General features: G+C 48.6%; 1 protein-coding gene across 8 annotated transcripts in view; it reads right to left on the bottom strand.

The window, feature by feature from the left end:
• The window catches only part of tns1b (tensin 1b), a 221,163-nt gene that overhangs the window by 192,261 nt on the left and 13,234 nt on the right, over positions 1 to 15,668 (bottom strand). The window lies entirely within an intron of this gene.

Genomic DNA, 15,668 nt, shown 5'->3' with positions numbered 1-15,668 from the left:
AATCAAAAATCTGAGTTACACTTGTAAGCCAATCACAAAGTGGCGATTAATAAAGATAATATAATCTCAGAAAGTGATGCAAGCATGAACTGGATCACTATAATATTAAATAAGCCCCAATAGGTGGATTCAAAACATTTTTCAAGTAAGTGATATGCACCCACCAGTAATATAGTTCTCTGAAGCTTTTTAGCTAGTTTTTCCAAAACTATATTTACATTTCTCAACTTTTAATTAAATGTTTGTTTTAAAATTCAGAGAAGCACCACAAAACAACAAAAACAGCTTTGCTGATCATACACTAAGCTCTTGTGTTGGGCTTTTTTTACTCAATAGTAATCACTGCGTCTTTGAAATATGAACTTTTAGGTACACATATTTTCCTCCATTTCCCACAATTTTTAACTTAATTTCCAGCAAATTCCTGCCAAATTTAATTTACTTTGGAAGTCAGTTAAGCTGTGACAGGGCAGTGAACTTTTCACTTGGACCTCAAGGTCAAAAAGAGGCCATGGGACCTCAGTGGCTCTTATTTATGAAACTAATACCAGAATGGGTCCAACAACCTTAAGCTTTAATTACAAAACATTTTCTTTCTTTCCACGAAGGAAGGCACTGTGTGAGTCTTGTAGCCCATGGCAGCAGACTTTCCCATCTACAGGGCCCTATCACCAGGGCAACATCTACAGGGCCCAATCACAAGGGCATCATCTACAGGGCCCTATCACCAGGGCAACATCTACAGGGCCCAATCACAAGGGCATCATCTACAGGGCCCTATCACCAGGGCAACATCTACTGGGCCCTATCACCACAGCGACATCTACAGGGCTCTGACACCACAGCAACATCTATAGGGCGCTATCACCAGGGCAACATGTACAGGGCCCTATCAGCAGGGCATGTGACAGTGACCATGAGCCCAGTCTCTGCAGGGGGCCCACAGAAGAGAACGTGGAGACAGTCTGAATGGATTGGTTCCAGTCGGTTATACCCGTCTCGCCCAGTGCAGCGTGGGGGGGGGGGGCGGAAAGCTCGGGCGGAGCTGGAAGCATGGCGGGGTGGGGGTCAGACAGAGGCCAGGCCGGTCCAAAGCCCTAAATCAGCCAGTATCTACTTAAGGATTACCCAATGGCTTCCCTTTGTACACACCACAGACATTTCAATTAGACGCCTTTGCGTGGGTGTGTAGGGCAGGGGCCGGTGTGTAGGACAGGGGCCGGTGTGTAGGGCAGGGGGGCCAGTGTATAGGACAGGGGGGCCGGTGCGTAGGACAGGGGAAAAGTCATTACAAAGAGCCCCCAACTCTCTCTATCCAGGACCAGACGGGGGGGGGGGGGGGGGGGGGGGGTGTTAAAATGAGGACGCGCAGCAGGCTAACAGGGCTACGGACGCTCAGCCAAATATCCAGCCGCCCCATTAAAGCCAGGCCCAGATTTACTGCCGTTGAGGCGGGGAGCGTGTTTCCCATTCAGCTCAGACTGTGAGACATGGCACCCCGAAGAGGACCCATTCAGGAGGCATTCTCCCAGCCCCACTGGCTGCTGCCATGCCCCCCCCCCCCCCACTCCACCTCTCAGCCAAAACGTTCCAGCTTTCACCTCTTCAGCAAGACCCGGGGGGCGCTTCATCACCACCCAGGGAGGGGGGTCCTCGCTCGGCGCTTTCTGATTGGCCGAAGCTGCACCTGTTCACACGAGGGTTCGTCGCGAGTCTGACCTTCTGCTTGAGCCCCTTTTTCCACTGCATAAAACAGGAGTCAACAAGAACCCAGAACCTTGATAGTTCCCAGAATTCATTCTGGTCTCTGTTTCCACCGAGCTCGGAGAACCATGATACTGAGACTTGGGGAGGAAGTGATGCATAAAAGAAAATACTTGTTTTACAGTCAAACTTTCCCTTAATATTTAACATTTGGAGAAATTCTCCCTGGACTTGTGAATCACTTGGTAAAATATGCTTTTTCCGAATGTGAGGGTGGAATGGAAGACACAACGAGGCTCACAGGCACGCTTGGCAACGTTCCATGTTCCGTGTTCAATGTTCCATGTTCCCAGCACTGGGGGAGCGTGAAGTCCCGCTCCGATGGCTTAGCATGGTTTTCGGAAAATTGCAAGCACTGATATCACAGATTTGACATACGTTATTTACGCTATTTACATTTTATTTCCTGCATTGCTGCAGCTGTGGTTATTACTGACATATCTAACGCACCACTTAAATATATGTGTGAAATGGATAGCTAGCTATGAATAAATCTCTGTCACCAAGTTCATTCCTGTATTAGCCTGTACCTGCCAAATCCGCATCTCAGCGACAAAATTATTTTTTTGTCCCCACTATCAATTTTTATTGTGATTTAGTAATGTTAGGTATTGGTAGCAAAAAAGTAACAAAAATACAAGTATGCCCAACTTTTAACCAACCATAACATAATGTCTGAATAAGTGATTTTCTTCACTTACTTTGAGCGAAACATTAATGTTCTGCTTTAAAGTACCAGAAAGACCTATTCAGCTATTTCTTAGCATAAAAACGTTTTGCGGCAGCCATAAATGATATTGGCTATATCATAATTATGTGCTGCTGCAAGGAAATGCTTACTCATTGGGGATCAAGTCGAGGCGTAATTACAGTTTCGTTTGGTAAGGCTGCCCTAATTTAATTTCTTTCAAATTTGTACCGTGTACTTAAAAATGGCGGATGGCTTGCTCAGATTCACGGGGCGTTTGCTTTTGACCAATCAGGGATGTGCAGGACCGCTCGCTCCACCCCATAGTTCCTGGCACGTTTTTTTTTAGTACCTCTCTGGGTAGCGAGTTCTAGTTCTGAGAACTATCCACGGCGTGCTTCTGCTGGCAATGGAAACGCATCTGGAACAAGTGATCGTGGATGCATGGTATGGCACGGTGTGGCACAGCAGTGGAAAAGGGGCCATACATTTCTGTCAGTGCAGGTTTTTGGACGTGCAGTTATTGCAGTAAAAATGGGCTGCATGCACAATGGAGAAAAATGGGGAGGGGGTTGGGGGGGTTAATAATAATATTGGGGAGGGCCTGCATTTTTAATAATGAGCCCGATTCGGTGAAAGGAACAAACTGTTCCCCAGGCTGTGATCTGCAGAACTGCTGAGCTGCAAACACCCTGGGAAAACGCGCACTTTCCATCAACACACCGCAGACAGGAAACAGGAGACCCTGCACAGGAAGTCCTCTCCAGGACAGGCAAGGACCAACTATAGTAACCCCCCACCCCTCCCATCCGGCACTGAAGCCAAGGGAAGAGCGGTAAACACAGCACACACACAGCACACACCCAACTACACACCCACACAAACACACACACACACACACACACACACACGCACAAACACACACACATGCACAAACACACACACATGCACAAACACACACACACACACACACACACACACACACGCACAAACACACACACATGTCCACACAAACACATGCAAACGCACTTACATACAAACACACACAAAAACATATACACACACATTCACACACACACGCATGCACACAGATACATGAAAACACACACACATAGGCTAACATGCCTCAGTTTCCGGGTCTCGATACATTAACTCCACTAGCTTTCCCCTGTTAATAAACATGCGTAAATGAACATTACTGCACTAATGAACCGAGTCATAGCTCGTCATATATTGCAGACTTAAATGCGAAGGGAGAGGCTGCCTGTCTGTGAAATTTGTTCTTCCATTCTGTTACACGCGGATAGCTTAGCCTAGCGTTAGCAGCACTGCTTCATGCAGGACAGGCTGACAGCATAGAGAGCACACAGGGTTACATCGGGCTAAGAGTCCCTGGAGATGAGAGGCAGGAGAGTTATTTTTCAACTGTGCGTACGCACACGCGCACACACACACACACACACACACACACACACACGCACACACACACCGCTGCTTGACTTTCAGCTGTCCAAAGTGCAAAGAGGGTAAATGGTAAAGATCTCCAGGGTCCTGCTGTCAGTTGTGACCCATTTAAGACCAAGAAGGCTCTCCTACAGTCAGCCAAGCTCCACACATACACATACATACACACACGAGCACACACCCACAACATATCTACATGCACACATACAAAAACACACACCCACCCACACCACAGGCACACACACATGCACACACATGCATAGACACACACACACACACACACACACACACTGCACAGACGCGGACACACACACACATGCGCACATGCACAGGTACAGACACATACACACACACACACACACAAACACGAGCACACACGCACAACATATACACACAGACACACAAAAACACAGAACCCAACCACACCACACGCACACACACATACACACACATATCTACCTGAGAGCATGCACACACACACACACTCTCATGCAAAAACACACACACAAGCACACAACCCCCGCACACACAAGCACACATCCACAACATACACACACACACACACACACACACACACACACATGCACAATACACAGGTAACCCTAGGCCCCAGTAACCGTCCAATGCATGCTTCACCCAGAGTGTTCTCTTGTGGGAAGCATTACATAAAGCATCACAAAATGTATATATGTATATATATAAAATGTATATATGTATATATATAAAAATATGTAAATTCAAAAAATTACTGCACCATATTTGAGCAGTTTCATCTTCACTACTGCTTTCCTTCTGATGTTATGGCTAGAAGGAAAAGTAAAGCCTGTCTTTATTCTGCAGATACAGGGAAAAAACAGATTTTTCTATAATGTTCTCAAAGATATACTCCCACCCAAGTCATTAAAAGCTGTTCTTTAAGGTCAAATTACATCAATATGGTGATTTTTTATTATTATTTTTTTTTTAATCTTGCACCATTCCATCTTTACAAACTTCTGGAGAAAACAGAACCTCTCATAGTGAGACAGAGAATCTTTAGGTGCAGGATTCCAGTTGTCTCTCACAGTAGATCAGAGGTCCTCCTCTCTGGTGGACATGTCAATCTGGCACGTGTATTGAACATGAATGAAGCTGCGGTTGTCTTTCTGACGGAAGAACGTTTTGTCAATCGGCTGATTGAGAATGGTGTTTTTCTGTGTGATGTGCATGTTGGTCCCAGGCGTTTCGCCTGTCCACATAAACAACTGGCTGAGGCTAGGGCAGGCACTCCGCCTCCCTCACATGACCCTGGTGAGGGGACGGGTGTGCAGGGAGAACAGGAGAAGACCATGCAAGAGGAAGTGCGTTCTACCCCTGACATGAGACTATCCCTCGCTCAACAGAACCAGAGCAACCATCAGGGGAAGCACAGGCAGAAGCACAGGCTGAACCCGGCCAGGAGATCACCAAGGCAGCGAGTGGTGCTGAAGTTAACAATGGAACTGTGGCTGAGGGTGCACAGGAAGTTGGGGCTGTTGAGCCTAGCCAGCTAGAACTGGCCAGTGGGGTGGGCGTTTAAAAGGAGGCAATTGTTGCTGATTGTCAGCGACTGTCAATGGCTTTGAGCAACTAGATGACCAGCCTTCATCTTCCAGATGGTAGGCTGACCACAGATTTAGCTGAAACGAGGAGGCACGCAGTGGAGCTCTATACTGCCCTCTATAGGGCAGAGGAATGTAATAAATAGTGTGCTACAGAGTTTATTCGGGGGGCTGCCTCACAGGATGAGAACAGGATGTCTTGGAGACTGAGGCACAGCTAACAAAAGCAGCAGGACAGCTGGCTTCAGGTCGAGCACCTGGAATAGTTGGACAGCCTGCAGAATTGTGTAAACATTTTTTGGCAGTATTTAGGCGCTGATTTTCAGGAAGTGTCGCTTGATTGTGTTAAAAGGAGCTCGTTACCTGGTTCCTGTTGCCGTGCAGCCCTTACCCAGCTTCCGAAGAAAGGGGATTTGGCACTACCAAAGAACTGGCGGCCTGTGGCTCTTTTGTGTTCTGATTATAAACTTCTTTCAATGGTACTGGCAAACAGGTTAAAGGACTACCAGGGTATCCTAGTTCGTAAGGATAAATCATATTGTATGATTAAAAGAGAAGTCTTTGAACCGTGTTGATCATGGTTTTATGTTTTCTGCATTAAAAGCCTCTGGTTTTTGGGAGGGTCTTATTTCTGTGGTGAGTTTATTGTATGTGAAGGCCTCATGGTTAAGGTGGAAGGTAGACTAAGCTGGCCTATCTGAGTTCGGAGAGGCATTAGACAGGGCTGACCCATTTCAGGGCAGTCTTTCTTTTTGACTCTTTTTTTTTGTTTTGTTTTGTTTGGGAGAGTTGATTGATGTAATTTAATTTCTGAATTTTTTTCTGTACATGAGTTGACTCTGTGCTGGGCTGTACTCTGTGTATAAGTCTCTAACGCAGGTGTCAGTGCTGGGCTGTACTCTGTGTATAAGTCTCTAATGCAGGTGCCAGTGCTGGGCTGTACTTTGTGTATAAGTCTCTAACGCAGGTGCCGGTGCTGGGCTGTACTCTGTGTATAAGTCTCTAACGCAGGTGCCAGTGCTGGGCTGTACTCTGTGTATAAGTCTCTAACGCAGGTGCCAGTGCTGGGCAGTGCTGTGCTCTGTGTATAAGTCTCTAACGCAGGTGCCAGTGCTGGGCTGTGCTGTGCTCTGTGTTTAAGTCTATAACGCAGGGGCCAGTGTTGGGCTGTGCTCTGTGTATAAGTCTCTAACGCAGGTGCCAGTGCTGGTCTGTGCTCTGTGTATAAGTCTCCAACGCAGATGCCAGTGCTGGGCTGGGCACTGAATTCTGAAGCTCCCTCCTCCTCAGCAACACCTCCATCTTGTGGCCACAGACAAACAGGCTAATATTCACAGATTCACACTCTCATACACTCTCTCTCTCTCTCACTCTCTCTCTCACACACACACACATGCACACACAGACACTGTTTTGCACACTCTCACACAATCACACAAATATGCAGTCAAATAGACACACGCACACACACAAACACTCATACACACGTGCTCTCTCACACACACACTCTCTCTCACACACACACACACTCACCCACAGAAACACACAGATATTTTCTCAGTCACTTTCACCGTCTCACACACACAAAAACAGACACACACATTTTCTCACACATATGCAGGCACTCAAACACACACACACATACACACACACACACGCACGCACACGTACACGCACACATGTATGCACGTACATGCACAGACACACACACACATGCATTCACGCACACACAGACACACACACACAGACACACACACATACAGCAGACTCACATGCCCAGACTTGCACATTTAGTACAAAACTAAATAACTACAACTTTCAGTGTACCTGAAGGCCAAAACAAAACAACAACTCTCCTTTTCCTGAGGTGAAACATTTGGGATATTATCCGAACTTAATAGAGTCATTAAAATTTCATAGTCTGAACCACACACATCACCATATGTCAGGCATATAATATGCAGCACATGTTTGCACAGTTGCAGAATTCACTCAATAAAAACAGTTTGTTTTTTTTACGAATGTGTTGGAAACTGATAATGGGTGCGACTTGAAGTCATGCAGCAGTTACATCATCCATCTTCCACAGAAGGAACCTTAGCTCCTCAACACTGGTTTCATTTTATACACGATCTCGTATTTTAATATGAGTCACGCACTTTTTGTCATTTTTCGAGTTGCAGTGTTTGAGTGATTTGAGCAGCATGAATGGGGGATGGAACAAGCACAGTGCTGGCTTCCCACTCATTTTAGGAAATCATTTTCCAGGACTTTTCAAGGACAATTTCCATGACTTAGACTTGAGACATGAGACATGGACAACAGTAGCCCAAAGCTGGTGGAGAACCGGGGGGGGGGGGCAGGGGGGGCAATGTGCAAGTACCACAATCATTCAAAAGAAAAGCGGAGAAAAATACAGAACAAATACAGAAAAATATGCTATCTCAGCTCTAAATATAGTGTTTAATAGCTTGACTCGATAAATTTCCAGGTTTTCAAGGTTTTCCAGGACGAGTGGGAACCCTGACAGCGTGCTTTGTTTTGTGCCATATATCCATTTAATCCACTTATTCATTCATGTTGTGAGCCTAATATGACATTCTAAATAAAACAGATTATTTTTGTTTTGTTTTTCTGCCTCATTACTATTCAGGTAGTGTCCCCGCTACTGTAAGTCAGCTTGGAGGCCGCTAAAGCAGGAAGGTGAGCGATATTTCGCTATGGGCGTGCACAGAAAAACCGCCATTTTGGGCCAGTCTGTCCTGCTGCTCGAGCAGCAGACTTGCATTAACCCTCCTGGCCACAGTACTGCCACCATCTGGACAGGGGTGATAATGCACCCACAGGCTCTCCTGGCCCACCCCCCACGGCGAAGCCTTCCAATTGGCTGCCAATACATAAATATTATGTGTTGTGGCAACCGGAATGCTGACACTCCCCGTTCTGGCTGTGTTGACGTTGGATTGGCCGTCCCTTCGGGGTCAGAGGTCATTGAGAGACTTCCTCACTGAAATCTCACAGTGTCCTGTTCTGATAGGCGAGCCAGTTCAGGGCAGGCAGTACTGTGATTATAGAGCGATTATGGTTAACCATTGCAAGCTGAGAGGTACTTAGGATGACTGTTATCTTGAAAAAGCAATGAGCATGAATCAGTTTGCAGATAATATGGATAAAGTCAGCCAGACTGTAGCATGGAGACCACAGTGTGCATATCACAGGGTCCAGGTCGCAGTGTTCAGGCCGCAGTGTTCAGACCACAGTGCGCACACTGCTAATCGTGAGGCAGAACAGAAATGTGCGTTCGCAAACCATTTGGCATCGACTGCTACATCCGGGTCTTTTTTTTATTCCCAAATTTTCTTTGTTTCTTTGTGAATACTGAATAAACCGAAACGATGGACGAACCGGCGCCATCTCCCGTGCCTTTAATCCCCCAGGACACCTGACTCACGGAAACGGCTCTGCTTCGACGCGAGCAGCGCCTCTGTGTGAACGCCAGGGCCCTGCGGTTCTACAGCGCTGAGCCTGCCAGCAGCCCATTAATAAAGGCCGGGCGATGCATTGCTTCTGTAATGGGGCCTAAGCAAAAGCCATTTAAACAGCGAGCGCCCGGACTGTGAAGTGCAATAAAGCCCTCGATCGAGCCCGCGCCTTAATAAAACAGCATCGTCCTTTCTGTGACCGAGGACCTGACCAGTAATAAGCCCACAGTAATAAATGCTGTGGAGAAGACTCATCGCCAGGGTTCGGTGTTATGAAAATGATCAGATGTATTTCCTGGGGGGAACAGTGTTCTGAGCGGGTGGGCGTGGCCCAATTAGGCCCGCCCACAACCCACCCTTAGGGACGGCTCTGCTGTGGAGGCGTAAGAATTACCCCTCAGGAAGCCTGCTATGAGACTATGACGTGTGGCGATCTGCTGTTAAAACAGACGCCGGAAGACGAAACACGGCTTCCCAACCGAAAATAAAATGAAGCTCCGCCCCGTGTGTCGCTTTGACTGGGCCGGTGACAGTGACTCAGCATGGAGCTGGTATCCAGGTCTGAGCTGTCTATCTCACTCACTCCTGGAAGGGTTTCATGTGTGGGCATTCTTGGACATACTGTTGCTGCATGTCTAGATTTATGATAAACAGGTCCTCTCTTCAGGGTGTTGGGAAGGGGAGAAGGGGGCTAAAGGTTCAGGAATGGAAAGCCAAATGTTTGCAGTCTCAAGCGGTTCATTAAATATCTGCCTTCCATGAGACAAAACTATTTTAAAAATCTACCCATTTCTGACCAAAACGAATCATTTCTCATCGGTAAGGCCTCACTGTAAACCTCAGGACAATGAGGTAGGCTAATACCGTAGCAATAGTGTGATAACACTGCTTTGTCACACTGCAGTCACTTCCACCATTGTACTGATCACTACATAAAAACAAAGAGAAATGCAGAAATCTTGGTGAAACTACACAGTACCAGAGACAGTGACATGGTACTCAAAAGCGCATCATTAATATGCAACAGGAAGCCCATACTGGAGTTTGACCAGGTGCACTTTCCTCAGGAACATACAGCAACGTATAAGAACTGCTCGAGAAGAGCTCTGCCCAAAAAAAAAACCTAAACCTTTTTTCTCCAAAAGGTCTGAGTCACAAAAAAATGACCTCCCCTTCTCGGGGGGGGGGGGGGGGGGGGGGCAGTGTTTCTCAGCTACCGGCCGAAGATGCTGAATCAGACCCGGCTAATTAATCCGCACGCATTCTGGCAGCGCCGATGCAGATATCAGCGCAGGAATTATTCGGCGTTTGATCGTGCCTGGCCGGGCGCCAGCGGGGTCAGTGATGGATCTTCTCCGGCGTATTCCATTAAAGACCAAAACCGCCGCGGCCTCGTTTCCGACCGTCACGCGCAAACGCGACCGCTCGTCAGTTTTTTTTTCTTTCTTTTTTTTTTGTGTCTCCGAATCGTTATTGGCCGCCGGTCGTAAATCGATTCTCCGGGGGGGAAAAAAGCAATCGAGCGTTTGTGCGCTTCGTATCAGGGAGCGCCGGGCGGCTGAAGGTGAATTTTCCGCGACTTTTCTCCTACGGAGATTACCCGCCGTCCTCTCGCAGCAGGGGCCGTCGACTCAGCGATCTGTTATCACGGCAGATTGTAAGCACTCGGGGAAACAGCGCTGTGCAAACCGAAGGGCTTATTAGCACTGTGCTAAGAGGGCGCCGGCTGACCGAAACAGCGCCGGCCTGATTAGAGATCCTGTGCTGGGAATCGGAAAATTTGATTAACTGAGAGCCATGCACTCCAAAGTTAAAGCAGCACTCAAATTCCTAATATCCATTTCCTGTCTTTAGCGTGCTAAAAATGCATAGCCTTACAGGGGAAGCTTGTGCATGGTAAAGAGGAGAAGGACAGAAAAGGCACTATAGCCGATTTCAGAAAAGGGGCAAGCCCAGGGGCCTGCCTGTGAATGAAAAGCCTGGTGTTCGGCTCGCTTTGTCTGACTCCTAGTGAGGGATGCATCCGGTGAGACTCCAGGAACTCGGTCATTCAGAGTGAACAGTGACGCAGTCTGAACAGTGACACAGTGTGACACAGACACAGTGACGCAGTTTGAACAGTGTCACAGTGACGCAGTGTGACACACACAGTGACACAGTGTGACGGCTAGCACCGCGCATTTCCGACAGCCAGGTCAGTGCACCTGTGGGACATTACTATCAGACCGAGATAACACTTCTACACAGGGCAGCACATTGTCAGTCATGGGAACAGGATGGAAGTCATTATAAATGCAGGTGAAGTAACAGTGGAAAAACTTTTTATTTATATGTAAATTTTAATGTATAACAAAATATTTACTAAGGTATTATTAAGCAGTGAGAATCAGTCCAGAGTGTCAGTGTAGATTTGCTTGTGAGTTCAGCTGGCAAAATGATGAGTTACAATAAACAAGAGGTTCAGGTGACTATGATTTGGAAATCTTTTGAACATGACATTTTCAGCACCAGTTGACAGAATCAATAGCGGAGTAGGGAACTTTTTTTGTTCCAAAAGAAATTACTTTTCAGTTGTGGCCCTAAACAACTGCATAGACTGTTAATGCCAGCAGCAGGCTGTGGCGTAGCCCTAGTCAACAGATACATGCTGCGATTCAGACACGCTTTTAAATACTAATGTGTCAAGTAGCCACTGCATTACGCCATGTAGCCAGGGTTAGGTCAAAGTGTTGGGCACAGGCATCCCTTCTCTTACGGTGCTGTTTACAGATGGCCTACTTCGGTCAAATCAACATTAAGACATCCCCCTCAGGCATTCTACGTCCACATGGACAACAGATCCATGATCCTCTGGGGCGACTCTGTCTACCGCGAGAGTGAGTATCCATGATCCTCTGGGGCGACTCTGTCTACCGCGAGAGTGAGGACCCATGATCCTCTGGGGCGACTCTGTCTACCGCGAGAGTGAGGACCCATGATCCTCTGGGGCGACTCTGTCTAGAGTGAGGCCTCTGAGCAGCAGAGGTGCGGTGGCGCCTGGGCTATCTGTCAGCACAGTCGATGTGCCAGCTGTTTATCGGGGCATCCAGAGCCCCTCGCGGGGACCGCCGCGGCCGTGGTCGAGCCGCCAGATACCCGCCAAGTCCCTCTGATCTTTTCCGGGATCCCACAAGCGCCAGATTAATCTCCCGGGACAATCCCCCCCCGAGCCGTCATTAAAAACACGGCGGGGGTTACCGTAAATAAACGAGGGCGCGTGGACGCCGCGGGCGTGAGGTCATTCGCGGTATTCCAGAAACGCCGGCGTGCGCCGTCGAGTCGCCAGCCGTCCGTTTAATCAGGGATTCCGTCTCGAGTTTCACAGCGAGCATAACTCAACAGGGGGAGGTCGGGATGGCACTACAGCGAATGTGAGGTAATCACAGGGGGCGTTTCGCGTGCGCCCGGCCCCTCCCTTTTACGGTTCCGCTGGTCCTCTGCTCGTGGATCAGCCTTCGTTTTCCAGCAGAGCGCCATCCGCTGTCTGACCCCGCAAAGTCATCCGCGTGCCGCCGCGACCGCCGGCCGCTCTCCACCCGCCGTGGGGTCGGAAACCCCGCCAGGGTCACGTGACGCGAGGCGATGACCGCGAGAGCCAGCCCGTCGCCCTGTCCATCGGTTCTGCTCAGATCGACACGTCCCCATGGGAAACGAAATTATGCCGTGTGCTGTCAGCTCAGGAGCCGATGGCCAAGGGTCAGAAAGTAGGCCCGAGCGTCACTGAATCCTGACCTTTCACCGGGCCATCGCGGGCCTGGCCTTCAAGCCTGACCAGCTGACCATCGCAGACACCAAGATCCCACAGGAGCTGCTGGAGGAACCTGGCTTTGCTCCCTACCTGAGCAGCTGACCATCGCAGACACCAAGATCCCACAGGGGCTGCTGGAGGAACCTGGCTTTGCTCCCTACCTGAGCAGGTACGACATTCGTCTGCTGTACAACCGCCGATCGGCTATGTCCCATCAATGTGCTGTTAGGCCTGCTGTGATGTACAGACCCGATGCAGAGATGTTTCTGGAAAAGTCCAATCTGACACACCCTCGCATTCCATGCTACACGTCCACAGGAACGAGGAACAGGGCAGCGAGGCGGTTTGGAGATCCACTGGGTTCCTGTTGCCCAGGATAGCCAATGGCAACCGGTGCTTCAGGGTTGAGCCGTCCAAGGCTATTTCAGTGGGAGTCCGCTGTTACTCAGCAACAAAATGCTAAGAGGACAGTATCGTAGCAACAAAATGCATTAAGGAACCGCTGACCTTGAGTCTGGCTGATAGCATCTTTTGCAGTGCCTAAGCATTACTGCTAATGGACTTTTTGTTATTTTGTAACTTACAACAAACAAGGAATAACTATTATAAAAGACTCTTTGTAAGCGACCCGTTTAAGATTTAGGCCTGCATTCAATCAATTCTACATTTGTCCTTTGACTCAATTTGGCCAGTTTGTTTTTATGAATGCTGAACTCACAAAACTATGTGTATTAAGAGAAAAAAACAATTCTTGCTTATAATTTTGAGTCTCCAGAAGGCAGATGTATATATATTTCAAAACACTGTATTTTTCCCCAATATCCAAGCTTTTAAAGTAGGGAATTCATGTTTTAAGGTCGTATTTGTGAGATTAATCTTGCATTTTTGAAATTTAAGTCGTATTTGCAAGATTTTAAAGTCGTATTTCTGAGATTTAAAAAGTCATAGCCTATGAAGACACAAAGTCAAATTCTCTCATTAGCTGCAGGATACAGGTCCCGGTACTATCGTATAATGCAGTAATTGATTCCTACTGGAAGAAACGCCTTATGACAACTTGGTCGCAATTTTGTTAAAAATAATGTTTCGTTAAAATATTCAAAGATGATATTTCAAATAACCTGCTTGGTTTAAATGTTCCTTTTCTGTTTTAACTGCTTGCTGTACGTCAAAGCTGGTGTAGAATCACCCTACTCACACTACTGCAGGAGGTTTACCTCACTCACCGTACAACAGGGGCCCTACCGCACTCACAGTACAGGGGCCCTACCGCACTCACAGTACAGGAGATCTACATCACTCACAATACAGGAGATCTACCTCACTCACAATACAGGAGATCTACCTCACTCACAGTACAAAAGGAGATCTATCGCACTCACAGTACAGGAGATCTACCTCACTCACAGTACAGGAGATCTACCTCACTCACAGAACAACAGGAGATCTACCGCACTCACAGTACAGGAGATCTACCTCACTCACAGTACAGTCAAGGACACGGTCAAGGACACTCCTAAGTCTCCACTCTGTCCACTGAAACCCAATATTCCTCTTAACTCCATTTAAAGTGCCATCTTCCTCAAATGAATGTGGAGGTATTGAAAACCATTCTTTAGAAAAAGACAAAAATTCAAAGGGAAGGAGGAAGTGTGTGGAATGATCTGCCATGCCCCGACACAATCTTTCGTTTCAGGAATCAAAAAGGGATTTTTCCCCTCTGTATATCCAACGTAAATTCAGTGTTGTCAAGGGGAACGGGGGTGGGGAGTTGTATTACCGCCCTCCAAACACTGATAAACAAGGTCACATGACCCTCCACAGCTCTGCTGGAGCTCTAATTGTCCCCCAGTCACATTTTTTTGCCCCCCCCCCCCAATAAACAGAGACTGGAGAAGAAGAAAAAAATTGGACAAAAGCCCGTTGAGAGTGAAAGAGTGGCGCGGTCGTGGGAGAGGGACATTCGGCGGGTCGCCGGTAATGAGCCGTGCGCCCGAAAAACGAAGCGAGCGCGGCTCGGGCGGGCGCCTCCTCGCGCAGGAAGGAGGAGCGGGCCGCCGGGGACGCTCGGGAGGCGGGGCCAGGGGTGGGGGGGGACCGCCGGGGAGCGTCACCACGGGGGCTCCCGGTTGCCAGGTGCAGCGGGCACTCCGCCACGTCGGGCCCCAGACAAAAGGGCGCAAAAAAAAGGGAAGACTCCGCCGCGGAAGAACCTCGTCTCGACAAAGACGACAAGAAAGCCGGCTGGACAAATTACACAGAAATGGGACGCCCCGTCTCTGCCTTTTTTTACAGAAACCCGAGGCCCGGGAGTCTTTTAAGCCCTGACCGCCATTCCGCTTCCTCGACGAGGGCACAAAAGGCACAAAACTCCGCCATTATCTTCCCTTAGCGCGGCCTTTGTGGAGCCCCTTTCTGCATCGGCGGCTCCGATGTTTCTCAAAGAAATGCCTTTTTCATTGCCTTTTCGCCAAGCCCCCCCCCCCCTTGGCCCCGAGCCGGGCCGTCTCTCGGGCCTGCCCACGACGTCATCCGTGCGGGTTCAAGCAGCCGTCTGCGGAAAGCCGGGGCGGATTATTTCCCATCACGCACTGCAGGATCTCAGCAGCTGACTCCAGCTAGCTGCCCGTTCGCAGCAGCGACCCGTCTGTGTTCGCCAGCCTCTCGCACCGTCCGTCGGGCGGGCGGGCGGGCGGGCGTGCGTGCGGGCGGGCGGGCGGGCGTGGGTGACGGGTAAAACTATCCCGCCTCTCCTGTATCCTGTTCCACTCACGCGAGGCTCCAAGCCAAACAAAAGGGGAAACCCGACGCTAAGAGTCTTTTATGAAATTTCTCATGCCACTTACGAGTCCCTATAGTCCGTTTAAACATTTCTTTTTGATTCTGTAATGTTAGCAGACTGG

This window comes from Anguilla anguilla, chromosome 15, assembly GCF_013347855.1.
Source record: "Anguilla anguilla isolate fAngAng1 chromosome 15, fAngAng1.pri, whole genome shotgun sequence".
NCBI classification, from domain to species: Eukaryota; Metazoa; Chordata; class Actinopteri; order Anguilliformes; family Anguillidae; genus Anguilla; species Anguilla anguilla.
This window is presented reverse-complemented; position numbering and strand designations above follow the sequence as displayed.